Source organism: Marmota monax, unplaced genomic scaffold (assembly GCF_021218885.2).
Source record: "Marmota monax isolate L192 unplaced genomic scaffold, Marmota_monax_Labrador192_F-V1.1 WCK01_AAM20220418_F8-fsc00005, whole genome shotgun sequence".
In the NCBI taxonomy this organism is placed as follows: Eukaryota; Metazoa; Chordata; class Mammalia; order Rodentia; family Sciuridae; genus Marmota; species Marmota monax.
In genome coordinates, this window is record NW_026692254.1 from 24,568,155 (window position 1) to 24,584,882 (window position 16,728).

Consider the following 16,728-nt stretch of genomic DNA (forward strand, 5'->3'; position numbering starts at 1 on the left):
TAAAATTCAGCATTTACTGAGTAGATCCTATGCACTTCATTTTTTATTATATATATATATATTTTTCATTCATCCTAAGTTGGCTTCATATGTGGAATTCTGTCATGTCTGATTATGTCTGAAAAATCATGTGGCAAGTCTACTAAGAACTCTATGGCATAAGGGACTGAGGTACCTCTGGGAGAGAAGTCATTCAGAAGACAAAGAAGCAGCAACCATCAGCTTGAAAAGGTGCAAAGTTTCACTCACTGGAGGGATGGGAATCTTCAGAGTCTTTTGTCTTGTTTAGAGTTGTCTGGGGAACTGACAGAGATTGGCAGAAGGGAGAGATCTGAATTTGAAGGGTATGTCGGAGTCAGCATTCACATTAAAACTTTGCCTTCTATTTGAAATAGGCTGTTCATATTTGGTCTATTAATGGATTCATGTGGGGCTTTAGAATTTCTGGGGATGCTTTTTATAGAAACAGGGAGGAGGAAATGACACGTGATGTGGGGTCGGAGTGTGCCACCCCTTGCTAGCTTGTTCCACTGTGGACAAGCTTGTTTATCTGCACAAAGCTGTCTTTGAGCTGTCCAAACTTACTAAGTAGGAAAATTTATTGAGGCAGACAGATTACTTGTCTGTGACTGACTCATCTTGTGACCTTAGAAGAGCTTGTGTTCACTCTGTGTCTCAACACTCTCTGCTGGGAGCTGTTCTCTTGTTCCTTCTTTTCCAGGATGGATTTGCAGGTTTTGGTGATGAAAATGGCCATTTCCACTAGCCATGAAGCCTAGCCACATCCCCTCTAAGCTGGTTGGGTCCTCCCATCATGATATTTAACCCAGTTTTGAAGCTGAGTTGTCAGATGTCATCAGTGTACAGAATCTGCTGCGACTTGAAACTGTTAGCTTGCCTTGCTTCATAAATATCAAAGTTAATCAGAAATGGATAGGATTTTCCTTGCAGAGGCTGGGCCCTGAATCTCATCCTGTCTTCTGATCTCGGTATTACCCAGAGGCTGAGATCATTCCTTCATTCCTCACATTCATCATCTCTAGAGCTTTCTCAAGAACAGTGGAAATCAGGAAGAATTTTGTTCAGAACCATGTAGGTCTCCTTCTCACAGAGAATGGCATCTTTAATATTGTCACCCTCTCAATGCCTTCTCAGGTTTTCAGCAGCATCCTCATGTTATGATTATCTCTTTAGGCTCAGGGGTCCCAGGACCATGGACTACTGTGGGGGAATAGGGGTCAGAGGCTATGTGCTCTAGAGCACCTGGACTTAAATACCTTAGCAACAAGAGGAGGTGGATGTGTTTGGTCTCCAGCAAGTCTCATAAGCAAATTCCTCAGCTTAGCCTCCTGTTGGCTGTCCTAGTGTCTTCCTATGCTTAGAATAGTGTTAGGTGATCTTCTCCCCTCAGAGGTCTGATCTGCCAAGCCTCTCTGGCATTTGAGCTTTGCCTTAGTACAGAATTACTGGGCATGGCTTCATTGGCAGCTATTTATGGTGATTTCATCTTCAATTTATGAGCTGGAAAAAATGTCCCAAACCTTTTCTACTTCTTCTTCTTCCCATATTACTATCTTTTCCAAAAGCCAAGCTTTCTCCAACCATCATACCATTGTTTGACCATAATGTTTGATAGATAAATGGAGATTCAGCTAGAGCTAATAGGTTTCCTGCAATCATGAGAGATTCGGTGGCTCAGCTACTTTGTTATTGAGACAATAAGATCCAGGTTACAAGGAACAAATTTCACTGTTTCTCAAAAATAAATACTGAATTTCTCCTTGGGTGCCTTCCTTCTACCCCCATTAAGATACAGCTTTCCATTTAACACAGCTAGACTCTGGTCTTTCAGGGCATGGGCTCTCTTTGGGGGCTCAGAAACTATGTGCTCAGAGCACTTGAATTCAAGTGCTTTAGAACAGGAACAACAGCAAAAAAATCCCACTCCAGCTTAGTAAGTGCTGATACTAGGGATGTGCTGCATGAGCTCGACTTACTGACAGAGTGATTATGGCATCTGCAACCTGACTCCAAGCCTGTAGCTCATGGTGGAATGAATAGTTTCCTACATGAATTAAACCTTGGCAATAAGGTTAATGGGTTGAAATCCCTTTCATCTTCCTAAGAAACCAGTGATCTCTCCCTGATGAAGTCCAGTTATAGATATTCAAGTCACAGGATCTAAAGCTGGAATGTCCCAGATAACCTCTTTGTCCATCTCCTTCTTCTTAAGGGGAAGACATTGGAACCCAGAAAGGCTGAACCAAGATCTCTATCCTAACGTCCAGACACTATCCATTACTAGAAAATTCTGTACACAACCAAAACACAAAACAAAAATACCTCAAATTAGGGCTTTTATTAGACAACATTCAACATGTCTGTCTCAATGCAAGGCATTGGAGATTTGAAAACAACAGAAGGTGGATCTTGTCCTTGATTTGCTGATGAATCTAGGCTCACAGTAGCAATGCAGGTGGCAGGATGTTCCTCCACTCTGACCCATTCTTGGGCTGGTGAAATGGGCCAGGATGTGGGGAAAAAGGTACACTCATACACTGCTGATGGGACTGCAAATTGGTACAGCCAATATGGAAAGCAGTATGGAGATTCCTCAGAAATCTGGGAATGGAACCACCATTTGACCCAGTTATCCCTCTCCTCAGACTATACCCAAAGGACTTAAAAACAGCATATTACAGGGACACAGCCACATCAATGTTTATAGCAGCACAATTCACAATAGCTAAACTGTGGAGCCAAACTCATTCTATGTGGCCAATATCACCCTGATTCCAAAACCAGGCAAAGACACATCAAATAAAGAAAACTTCAGGCCAATATCTCTAATGAATATAGATGCAAAAATTCTCAATAAATTGTGGCAAATTGAATGAAAAAACATATAAAAATATTGTGCCCCATGATCAAGTGGGATTCATCCCAGGGATGCAAGGTTGGTTCAACATATGGAAATCAATAAATGTAATTCACCACTTCAATAGCTTAAAGATAAGAATCATATGATCATCTCAATAGACTCAGAAAAAGCATTTGACAAAATACAGCACCCTTTCATGTACAAAACACTAGAAAAATTAGGGATAACAGGAACTTATCTCAACAGTTTAAAGGCTATCTATGCTAAGCCCCCGGGCAACGTAATTCTAAATGGAGAAAAATTGAAGGCATTCCCTCTAAAACCTGGAACAATACAGGGATGCCCTCTTTCACCACTTCTATTTAACATAGTTCTTGAAACACTGGCAGGAGCAATTAGATGATGAAAGAAACTAAAGGGATATGGATAGGTAAAGAAGAACTCAAATTAATACTATTTGCCAATGATGTGATACCTAGAAGACCCAAAATATTCCATCAGAAAATTTATAGAACTAGTAAATGAATTCAGCAAAGTAGAAGGATACAAAACTAACACTCATAAATCAAAGGCATTTATGTATATCTGTGACAAATCCTCTGAAATTTAAATGAGGAAAAAAAACCTTGGGAATCAACCTAAGAAAGAGGTGAAAGACCTCTACAACAAAAACTACAGAACACTAAAGAAAGAAATTAAAGGCTTCAGAAGATGGAAAGACCTCCCTTGGTCTTGGATAGGCAGGATTAATATTGTTAAAATGACCATACTACCAAAACCATTATATAGATTTAATGAAATTCCAATCAAAATCCTGATGACATTCCTCATAGAAATAGAAAAAGCAATCATGAAATTCATCTGGAAAAATGAGAGATGCAAATAGCTAAAGCAATCCTTAGCAATAAGAGTGAAGAGGTGGCATCACTATACCAGAACTTAAAGTATACTACAAATCAATAGTAACAAAGATAGCATGGTATTGGTACCAAAACAGACAGGTAGACCAATGGTACAGAATAGAGGACACAGATACCAACCCACATAATTACAGTTATCTTATATTAGACAAAGTTGCCAAAAATATGCATTGGAGAAAAGATAGCCTCTTCAACAAATGGTGCTGGGAAAACTGGAAATCCATATTACAACAAAATGAAATTAAACCCTTATCTCTCATCATGCACAAAACTCAACTCAAAATGGATCAAGGACTCAGGAATACAACCAGAGACCCTGTATCTAATAGAAGAAAAAGTAGGCCCAAACCTCCATCATATTGGATTAGGCCACTACTTCCTTAATACAACTCCTATAGTGCAAGAATTAAGAACAAGAATTAATAAATGGGATGAATTCAAACTGAAAAGCTTCTCCTCAGCAAAAGAAACAATAAGTGAGGTGAACAGAGAGCCTACATCTTGGGAGCAAATTTTTACCACTTGCACATCAGATAGAGCACTAATCTCTAGGGTATATAAAGAACTCAAAAGCTAAACACCAAAAAATCCCCAAATAACCCAATCAATAAATGGGCCAAGGACCTGAACAGACACTTCTCAGAAAAGGATATACAATCAATCAACAAATATATGAAACAATATTCATCATCTCTAGCAATAGAGAAATGCAAATCAAAATTGCTCTAAGATTTCATCTCTCTCCAGTCAGAATGGCAGCTATTAAGAATACAAACAACAATAAGTGTTGTTGAGGATGTTGGGAAAAAGGCCACTCATACATTGCTGGTGGGACTGAAAAATGGTACAGCCAATATGGAAAACAGTATTGGATATTTCTTGGAAAATTGGGAATGGAACCACCATTTGACCCAGCTATCCCACTCCTCAGTTTATACCCAACGGACTTAATAACAGTATACTACAGGGACACAGCCACATCAATGTTTATTGCAACACAATTCACAATAGCTAAACCGTGGAACAAACCTAGATTCCCTTCAATAGATTAATGTATAAACAATGTAGCATATATACACAATGGAATATTACTCAGCAACAAGAGAGAATAAAATCATGGCATTTGCAGGTAAATGGATGGCGTTGGAGAAGATAATGCTAAGTGAAGTTAGCCAATCCCAAAAAACCAAATGCTGAATGCTTTCTCTGATATAAGGTGACTGATTCATAGTGGGGTTAGGAGGGGGAGCATGGTAGGAATAAATAAACTCTAGATAGGGCAATGGTGTGGTAGGGGAAGGGAGGGGACATGGAGGTAGGAGAGATGGTGGAATAATAGACATCATTATTACCCTAAGTACATGTATAAAGACACGAATCAGTGTGAATATACTTTGTATACAACCAGAGATATGAAAAATCATGCTCTATATGTTAATATGAACTGTAATGCATTCCACTGTCATATATAACAAATTAAGGGGAAAAAGGTACAAAAACCCTGTCAAATACCCCCAAAAGGGTCTGGGTCTATCTGTGGCCATCCAAGTAGGGGTCCTAGTCTCTGTTTCTGCCTTGTGAGGTATGCTCTGATTTCTTGTCACCTGAGTGAGGTGGACCAGGTGTCTTGAGGAAGGTTCTGGAGCTCATGTCTATTGGGATATCCTGAAATGCCCTGGTCAGTTTTTGATTCAGGCATGTTAGACTGTCAAGCAGATCTTTCCTACTGCTGCTGTGGTGTTTCTTTATCAGGGTGACACAATTGGACAGTCAGGATGGTGCTGATGTACTGATATTGGATGGATCAAGTGGTTTACATAGATGGGTTCCAAACAGACCAAACCAAACACCTAACCTAACCTAACCTAACCTAACCTAATTTCCTTTATCCCTCATAGGCTGGGCTGGCCTTACATGTACCACTTTCCCAATTTCCCCTGGTGAGAGTCCTATATTTACATCTTTATTTACTTTATTTCAAGTCCATACTTCTCACACCTGTACCTAGATTCCCCCTAACCCTTTTCCCTCTAGAGATGAGGTGATTGTTTGCAATGTTCACTTGCCATAGATGTTTATCTTTGAGCCTAGCCTGACTCAGTGAGGACTCTTTACAAAGAAATTTGTATCTTCCTATAAATCATCTTCCTTGAAATATTGTAAATACCTACAAATATGTTGGAGAGAATTTGAGAACTTGGTGGGAAGTACAGAAATACTTACCAGGAGACACTCTTGTGACTTTAACCCATTGCTTGGAGGGAACTGATATTTCTATTTTTTTTGAGGGGGGCGCTACTGAGGATTAAACTTGGGGATACTCAACCACTGAGCTATGTCCCCAGCCCTATTTTTATTTTGTTTAGACACAGGGTCTCACTGAGTTGCTGCGGCTGGCTTTGAACTTGCGATCTTCTATCTTAGCCTCCCAAGCCTCTGAGATTACAGGTGTGCACCATCATGCCTGGCCAGGAACTGATATTTCCCATGGACCGTGACCACATTTTTCAGGGACTGATTCTATACTCAAACACCACAGATTATAAAGCCAATGGGGGAAGTTCCTTTCCTAGGGGACTATGAGTGCATGTGGCGTCTGGAGATGTGCCTATTTAGCAGGGAAAACCCAGCTCAATTAGCTAGGAATGAAAGAGCTCAAAGGAAGTCATTGTGCAGCTTCATAATCATTGAAAGCTAGCTGCTTTTAGGAATTTAGGCAGAGATTGTAGGATGAGGACAGATTGGAGGCTTTCTAAGTTCAATTATAGTGCTATTTTAATAGTAGATCTTGGTGTGATCATTAGGAGTATTCAAAAGAACTAATGAGAAAAACGTTTAGAGAACAATAGATGGCCATTTAAAAGGAGTGAATTGTTATAAATTTGGTCTGAAATTCTTTCAATGGTACATAATAGGTATATAGAAATGCCAGTTACATTAATGAATGCTGTTGTCTGGGTTTCTCTTTTAACTGTTCATTTATTCACCCAATAGTATTTTGGGGCTTTATTATTAACAGAGATGGGTATGCTTTGAGATGAAATGACATAGTCATTGTCCTCAAGAAGCTTATGGATACATATATTCATCAGTGTGTAAATGAATAAGGTTAATGTTATATAGTTGGGATATTCGAGAAGAAGGGTCTCAGTCTACTAAGGAACTGGCACAGAGGAATTCATTGGCATGGCAGCTTTTGGTTTGAAGTAGGAAGGGATTTCCCAGATGGCAAGGTTGTTAAAGAAGGACCTTCCAGGCAGAGAAAATGTGAAGACCGAAAAGCATGTGTGAGTGCGCGCGCACGCACACACACACACACACACACATGCACGCACACAAATGGCAATTTGATGTATTGTTGGAGTATACTGCAAGGGCAGGAAGGCAGTGAGCTCATCCAAATTGATTTGGAACACTCTTATATCTTAGTAGACAACAAGAGAATGAGAATATATAATTCACAAAGAGGAAATGGAAAAACTGAGAAGTTCATAAAAATATTCAGCTTTCCAATGATCAGGAGGAAGACAGTTTAGATCAAGACACCAATTTCACAAATCAGAGTAACAAACATTGTGAAAAATGATAATAATCCAATATGATGGTATCTTCCTGTTTCTTTGTTTCTTTCCTGTTCCCTCCAAGCAATGGGTTAAAGGATCCAATATGATGGGTACTTATGTGCTGCTGGGAGAGTTGCTTGATTAAATCTTCATAAAACAATGGGGTGCTGTATACCAAGATTAGAAGAAAGTTCCCATTCCTCAATTCACATGTTTTACTCCTCAAAATCTGTCCTGAAAAATCACTGTAAAAGGCAGATGAAGATCTGTGCATAAAAATATCAATCACAGTTTACTTATAATTGGATATATTATAACCAGAAAATGTTCAATAATGGGGAATGATTGGTGAAAGTGATATATTTACACATCATACCATTATGTAGCAGCACACAAAAATGTAGACTGGGAATGGTGTTTGTCACGGGAAAGCACTTGAGATAAAATACTGGCTAGAAAAAAAATAAGGTTTAAAATTCATGTAAAAAATATTCACACTACTGCTTCAGGCCAAGATGGGAAAATGGGTTAGATTTATCTTTCTACTTGGGGGAAAAAAGCTATAGATAGAAACATAAAATGATGTTTTTAAAGATATGGACATCTGGCAATAATGGATGATGATCCCTGAAAGCTGAACCCTTAAATTGCTCCAGCTTACTGTCTTAAGAGAGTTTCTAGGTTGTAGTGCAAGGAAGTTGGGGTGGGGAAGGGACCCAGGTGCAGCCCAGACTCCCCGAGTTAAGAAAACAGAGTTGAGACCATCTGAGGTCTGAGAGAGACCAAGGTGCATAGAATTTTTTTAGGACAGAATACTGAAAATAGGGAGCTGCACAGAGAAAGAGCATTCTGGAGATTTTCAGGGGTCTTCCTTCAAATTTTTAACTGGATATTGACTGGAGCTTATAGTTAGATATAATATAACCAGAAAATATTCAATGTGGGGAAATTTCCCAAGGCCAGGTAAAGGAACAAACCAGGTCTGGCACACACACAGGACTGGAAATAATGCTTGGTTCTACAAGGCAGACTGGAAGACCTCATGATTCATGGGCATTGGATAGAGTACGCAAAAGGCTGTTGACTTTATAGTAGGGAGTGTTAGCTCTAGACTGAGCACTTGTCTGGTGCTGCCTAACAAATGTTGAAAGTAAGACCTGAGAAGATAAAACTATTTCCAAGTAATGGAAATTATAGGAATACCAATATATTCAACAAGGGAGCAGTTGCATTGTGTAGAACCCAATTTAAAAAAATCATCAGGAGCCAGGCTCATGATGGCTCATGCTTATAATCCCAGTGGTTCAGGAGGCTGAGGCAGGAGGATCATGAGTTCAAAACCAGCCTCAGCAAAAGCGAGGCATTTAGCAATTCAGTGAGATCTTGTCTCTAAATAAAATACAAAATAGGGCTGGGGATGTGGCTCTGTGGTCAAGTGCCCCTGAGTTCAATCCCTGATATTCCCTGCCCTCAAAAATAATCATCAGGCATGCAAAGAAACAGGAAGATACTGCTATAATAAGGAGATAAATTATTCAATCAAAATCAATCCCAAACTGCTGTAGATATTGGAATTATCAGATAATAAAATTAAAAACTTATTCTAACAATGTTCCATAAGTTGAAAAATTTTAAAAATGACATAGAATATTTTAAAAGACTCGAACTGAATTTCTGGAGATGAAATCTACAGTGTTTAAGAAATAATTACAGCCCTCGCGCCTGCCAGGTAGGGGAACTGTGACCACGGACAGAAAAGGCCCAGTGGCCCGCGGCGGGGCAGAGCTTCCAATCACTCCTGCAAGGTAGGCGGGCCTGCGACCCACCTGCAGAAGAGGAGCAGCGGCCTGCTGAGAGGCAGAGCCGCCCCCTCCCCCTGCACCGGCAAGGTAGAGGGAACTGTGACCACGCACAGAGCAGGCCCAGCGGCCTGCTGAGGGGCAGAGCCGCCCCCCACCCACCGCGCCTGCCAGGTAGGGGAACTGTGACCACGGACAGAAAAGGCCCAGTGGCCCGCGGCGGGACAGAGCTTCCAATCACTCCTGCAAGGTAGGCGGGCCTGCGACCCACCAGCAGAGGAGGAGCAGCGACCTGCTGAGAGGCAGAGTCGCCCCCTCCCCCTGCGCCGGCAAAGTAGAGGGAACTGTGACCACGCACAGAGCAGGCCCAGCGGCCTGCTGAGGGGCAGAGCTGCCCCCCACCCCTCGCGCCTGCCAGGTAGGTGAACTGTGACCATGGACAGAGCAGGCCCAGCGGCCTGCTGAGGGGCAGAGCCACCCCCCACCCCACGCCCCTGCCAGGTGACCACCGACAGAAAAGGCCCAGTGGCCCGCGGTGGGACAGAGCTTCCAATCACTCCTGCAAGGTAGGCGGGCCTGCGACCCACCTGCAAAAGAGGAGCAGCGACCTGCTGAGAGGCAGAGCCGCCCCCTCCCCCTGCGCCGGCAAAGTAGAGGGAACTGTGACCACGCACAGAGCAGGCCCAGCGGCCTGCTGAGGGGCAGAGCCGCCCCCCACCCCCCGCGCCTGCCAGGTAGGGGAACTGTGACCACGGACAGAAAAGGCCCAGCGGCCCTTGGCGGGACAGAGCTTCCAATCACTCCTGCAAGGTAGGCGGACCTGCGAACCACCAGCAGAGGAGGAGCAGCGACCTGCTGAGAGGCAGAGCCGCCCCCTCCCCCTGCACCGGCAAGGTAGAGGGAACTGTGACCATGCACAGAGCAGGCCCAGCGGCCTGCTGAGGGGCAGAGCCGCCCCCCACCCCTCGCGCCTGCCAGGTAGGGGAACTGTGACCACGGACAGAAAAGGCCCAGTGGCCCGCGGCGGGGCAGAGCTTCCAATCACTCCTGCAAGGTAGGCGGGCCTGCGACCCACCTGCAGAAGAGGAGCAGTGGCCTGCTGAGAGGCAGAGCCGCCCCCTCCCCCTGCACCGGCAAGGTAGAGGGAACTGTGACCACGCACAGAGCAGGCCCAGCGGCCTGCTGAGGGGCAGAGCCACCCCCCACCCCCCGCCCCTGCCAGGTGACCACCGACAGAAAAGGCCCAGTGGCCCGCAGTGGGACAGAGCTTCCAATCACTCCTGCAAGGTGGGCGGGCCTGCGACCCACCGGCAGAAGAGGAGCAGCGACCTGCTGAGAGGCAGAGCCGCCCCCTCCCCCTGCGCCGGCAAAGTAGAGGGAACTGTGACCACGCACAGAGCAGGCCCAGCGGCCTGCTGAGGGGCAGAGCCGCCCCCCACCCCCCGCGCCTGCCAGGTAGGGGAACTGTGACCACGGACAGAAAAGGCCCAGCGGACCTTGGCGGGACAGAGCTTCCAATCACTCCTGCAAGGTAGGCGGACCTGCGACCCACCAGCAGAGGAGGAGCAGCGACCTGCTGAGAGGCAGAGTCGCCCCCTCCCCCTGCGCCGGCAAAGTAGAGGGAACTGTGACCACGCACAGAGCAGGCCCAGCGGCCTGCTGAGGAGCAGAGCCACCCCCCATCCCCCGCCCCTGCCAGGTGACCACCGACAGAAAAGGCCCAGTGGCCCGCGGTGGGACAGAGCTTCCAATCACTCCTGCAAGGTAGGCGGGCCTGCGACCCACCTGCAGAAGAGGAGCAGCGACCTGCTGAGAGGCAGAGCCGCCCCCTCCCCCTGCACCGGCAAGGTAGAGGGAACTGTGACCACGCACAGAGCAGGCCCAGGGGCCTGCTGGGGGGCAGAGCCGCCCCCCACCCCCCGCGCCTGCCAGGTAGGTGGAACTGTGACCACCATCAGAACAGGCCAGACCTGCAACCGAGAGACAGAACAGGCCCAGGGGCCTGAGGAAGGGTAGAGCCGCCCCCCCCCCCCGCACCTGCAAGGTAGGCGGACCTGCGACCCACTGGCAGTACAGCCCCAGAGGCCTGCAGAGGGGCAGTGCCGCTGCCTGCACCTGCAAAGTAGACAAAACTCTGACCACCCACAGAACAAGCCTAGCGGCCCGCAGAGGGACAGAGCCGCCGCCCGCGCCTGCGAGGGAGACTTTGCAACTATACAAGACCAATATAAATATATAGGGCGAAAATTCAATAACACAACAGTTTCACTAAGTAGAAAGGAACGCAAACAGTATGAAGAGACAAGGAAAGAAAGGACCACAAGCAATGCAGGTCAACTCAACATTAGAAGAGGTAATAGCTGCAGCAGATGGAATGTCAGATAAAGAATTCAGGATATACATGCTTCAGATGATCTGGAGTCTCAAGGAAGACATCAGACAGCAAAATCAGACAATGAAAGATCACTTCAACAATGAATTACATAAACAAATCCAAGAAGCAAAAGATCAACTACACAGGGAAATAGAGGTTATAAAAAACAAACAAACAGAAATCCTAGAAATGCAGGAAGCAATAAGCCAACTTAAAAACTCAATTGAGAATACTACCAGCAGAGTAGAACACTTAGAAGACAGAACATCAGACAATGAAGATAAAGTATTTCAACTTGAAAAGAACATAGACAGCTCAGCAAGACTGTTAAGAAACCATGAGCAGAACATCCAAGAAATATGGGATAACATCAAGAGACCAAATTTAAGAGTCATTGGGATACAGGAAGGGACAGAGTTTCAAACCAAAGGATTGAGCAATCTATTCAATGAAATAATACGAGAAAACTTCCCAGACTTGAAGAATGAGACAGAACCCCAAATCCTAGAAGCCTACAGGACGCCGAATGTGCAAAATCATAAGAGACCCACACCTAGACACATTATAATGAAGATGCCCAACATACAGAATAAGGAGAGAATTTTAAAAGCTACAAGAGAAAGGAAGCAGATCACATTTAGGGGTAAGCCAATCAGGATAACAGCTGATCTTTCAACACAGACTCTGAAAGCTAGAAGATCCTGGAATAACATATTTCAAACACTGAAAGAAAATGGGTTCCAACCAAGAATTGTGTTTCCAGCGAAATTAAGCTTCAGGATGGAAGATGAAATTAAAACCTTCCACGATAAACAAAAGTTAAAAGAATTTGCAGCTAGAAAACCATCTCTTCAAAACATCCTTGGCAAAACATTACAGGAAGAGGAAATGGAAAATAACAATGAAAACCAACAGTGGGAGGTAGGACACTAAAGGGGGGAAAATAATCAAAGAGGAAAACAAACCATGTTTAGTAACATAAATAAACAAATATGGCTGGAAGAACAACCCATATCTCAATAATAACCCTAAATGTTAATGGCTTAAACTCACCAATCAAGAGACACAGGCTAGTAGAATGGGTCACAAAACAAGACCCAACAATATGCTGCCTACAGGAGACGCATTTGATAGGAAAAGACATACATAGGCTGAAGGTGAAAGGTTGGGAAAAATCATATCACTCATATGGACTTCGGAAACAAGCAGGAGTATCCATACTCATATCAAATAAAATAGATTTCAAGCCAAAGTTAATCAAAAGGGATAAAGAGGGATACTACATACTGCTCAAGGGAACCATACACCAACAAGACATAACAATCATAAATATATATGCCCCAAACAATGGTGCAGCTATGTTCATCAAACAAACTCTTCTCAAGTTCAAGAGTCTAATAGACCACCATACAATAATCATGGGAGACTTCAACACACCTCTATCACCACTGGACAGATCTTCCAAACAAAAGTTGAATAAGGAAACTATAGAACTCAATAACACAATTAATAACCTAGACTTAATTGACATATATAGAGTATACCACCCAACATCAAGCAGTTACACTTTTTTCTCAGCAGCACATGGATCCTTCTCAAAAATAGATCATATATTATGTCACAGGGAAACTCTTAGACAATATAAAGGAGTAGAGATAATACCATGCATCCTATCTGATCATAATGGAATGGAACTGAAAATCAACGATAAAAGAAGGAAGGGAAAAGAATACATCACTTGGAGAATGAACAATAGGTTACTGAATGATCAATGGGTTATAGAAGACATCAAGGAAGAAATTAAAAAATTCTTAGAGATTAATGAAAACACAGACACAACATATCGGAATCTATGGGACACATTGAAAGCAGTTCTAAGAGGAAAATTCATTGCTTGGAGTTCATTCCTTAAAAAAAGAAGAAACCAACAAATAAATGATCTCATACTTCATCTCAAAATCCTAGAAAAAGAAGAGCAAAACAACAGCAAAAGAAGTAGAAGGCAAGAAATAATTAAAATCAGAGCTGAAATTAATGAAATCGAAACAAAAGAAACAATTGAAAAAATTGACAAAACTAAAAGTTGGTTCTTTGAAAAAATAAACAAAATCGACAGACCCTTAGCCATGCTAGCGAAGAGAAGAAGAGAGAGAACTCAAATTACTAACATACGGGATGAAAGAGGCAATATCACAACAGACACTTCAGAAATACAGAAGATAATCAAAAATTATTTTGAATCCTTATACTCCAATAAATTAGAAGATAGTGAAGGCATAGACAAATTTCTTAAGTCATATGATCTGCCCAGATTGAGTCAGGAGGATATAGACAACCTAAACAGACCAATATCAATTGAGGAAATAGAAGAAACCATCAAAAGACTACCAACTAAGAAAAGCCCAGGACCGGATGGGTATACAGCAGAGTTTTACAAAACCTTTAAAGAGGAACTAATACCAATACTTTTCAAGCTACTTCGGGAAATAGAAAAAGAGGGAGAACTTCCAAATTCATTCTACGAGGCCAACATCACCCTGATACCTAAACCAGACAAAGACACTTCAAAGAAAGAAAACTACAGACCAATATCTCTAATGAACCTAGATGCAAAAATCCTCAATAAAATTCTGGCCACTCGGATACAAAAACTTATCAAAAAAATTGTGCACCATGATCAAGTAGGATTCATCCCTGGGATGCAAGGCTGGTTCAATATACGGAAATCAATAAATGTTATTCACCACATCAATAGACTTAAAAATAAGAATCATATGATCATCTCGATAGATGCGGAAAAAGCATTTGACAAAGTACAGCATCCCTTTATGTTCAAAACTCTAGAAAAACTAGGGATAACAGGAACATACCTCAATATTGTAAAAGCAATCTATGCTAAGCCTCAGGCTAGCATCATTCTGAATGGAGAAAAATTGAAGGCATTCCCTCTAAAATCTGGAACAAGACAGGGATGCCCTCTCTCTCCACTTCTGTTCAACATAGTTCTCGAAACACTGGCCAGAGCAATTAGACAGACGAAAGAAATTAAAGGCATCAAAATAGGAAAAGAAGAACTTAAATTATCACTATTTGCAGATGACATGATTCTATACCTAGCAGACCCAAAAGGGTCTACAAAGAAACTATTAGAGCTAATAAATGAATTCAGCAAAGTGGCAGGATATAAAATCAACACGCATAAATCAAAGGCATTCCTGTATATCAGCGACAAATCCTCTGAAATGGAAATGAGGACAACCACTCCATTCACAATATCTTCAAAAAAAATAAAATACTTGGGAATCAACCTAACAAAAGAGGTGAAAGACTTATACAATGAAAACTACAGAACCCTAAAGAGAGAAATAGAAGAAGATCTTAGAAGATGGAAAAATATACCCTGTTCATGGATAGGCAGAACTAACATCATCAAAATGGCGATATTACCAAAAGTTCTCTACAGGTTTAATGCAATGCCAATCAAAATCCCAACGGCATTTCTTGTAGAAATAGAGAAAGCAATCATGAAATTCATATGGAAAAACAAAAGACCCAGAATAGCAAAAACAATGCTAAGCAGGAAGGGTGAATCAGGCGGTATAGTGATACCAGACTTCAAACTATACTACAGAGCAATAGTAACAAAAACAGCATGGTACTGGTACCAAAACAGGCGGGTGGACCAATGGTACAGAATAGAGGACACAGAAACCAATCCACAAAACTACAACTACCTTATATTTGATAAAGGGGCTAAAAGCATGCAATGGAGGAAGGATAGCATCTTCAACAAATGGTGCTGGGAAAACTGGAAATCCATATGCAACAAAATGAAACTGAATCCCTTTCTCTCGCCATGCACAAAAGTGAATTCAAAATGGATCAAGGAGCTTGATATCAAATCAGAGACACGCCGTCTGATAGAAGAAAAAGTTGGCTACGATCTACATACTGTGGGGTCGGGCTCCAAATTCCTCAATAGGACACCCATAGCACAAAAGTTAATATCTAGAATCAACAAATGGGACTTACTCAAACTAAAAAGTTTTTTCTCAGCAAAAGAAACAATAAGAGAGGTAAATAGGGAGCCTACATCCTGGGAACAAATCTTTACTCCTCACACTTCAGATAGAGCCCTAATATCCAGAGTATACAAAGAACTCAAAAAATTAGACAATAAGAGAACAAACAACCCAATCAACAAATGGGCCAAGGACCTGAACAGACACTTCTCAGAGGAGGACATACAATCAATCAACAAGTACATGAAAAAATGCTCACCATCTCTAGCAGTCAGAGAAATGCAAATCAAAACCACCCTAAGATACCATCTCACTCCAGTTAGATTGGCAGCCATTATGAAGTCAAACAACAACAAGTGCTGGCGAGGATGTGGGGAAAAGGGTACACTTGTACAGTGCTGGTGGGACTGCAAATTGGTGCAGCCAATTTGGAAAGCAGTATGGAGATTTCTTGGAAAGCTGGGAATGGATCCACCATTTGACCCAGCTATTCCCCTTCTCGGTCTATTCCCTAAAGACCTAAAAAGAGCATGCTACAGGGACACTGCTACATCTATGTTCATAGCAGCACAATTCACAATAGCTAGACTGTGGAACCAACCTAGATGCCCTTCAATGGATGAATGGATAAAAAAAATGTGGCATTTATACACAATGGAGTATTACTCTGCATTAAAAAATGACAAAATCATAGAATTTACAGGGAAATGGATGGCATTAGAGCAGATTATGCTAAGTGAAGCTAGCCAATCCCTAAAAAACAAATGCCAAATGTCTTCTTTGATATAAGGAGAGTAACTAAGAACAGAGTAGGGTCGAAGAGCATGAGAAGAAGATTAACATTAAACAGGGATGAGAGGTGGGAGGGAAAGGGAGAGAGAAGGGAAAATGCATGGAAATGGAAGGAGACCCTCAGAGTTATACAAAAGTACATACAAGAGGAAGTGAGGGGAAGGGGAAAAATAATATAAGGGGGACAAACGAATGTCAGTAGAGGGAGCAGAGAGAGAAGAGGGGAGGGGAGGGGAGGGGAGGGGAGGGGAGGGGAGGCGAGGGGAGGGGGGATAGTAGAGGATAGGAAAGGCAGCAGAATACAACAGACACTAGTATGGCAATATGTAAATCAATGGATGTGTAACTGATGTGATTCTGCAATCTGTATATGGGGT

The 16,728-nt window shown here is 42.6% G+C and overlaps 1 protein-coding gene across 2 annotated transcripts in view; it reads left to right on the plus strand.

The window, feature by feature from the left end:
* Agbl1 (AGBL carboxypeptidase 1) overlaps nucleotides 1-16,728 on the plus strand; it is a 719,307-nt gene that overhangs the window by 13,311 nt on the left and 689,268 nt on the right. The window lies entirely within an intron of this gene.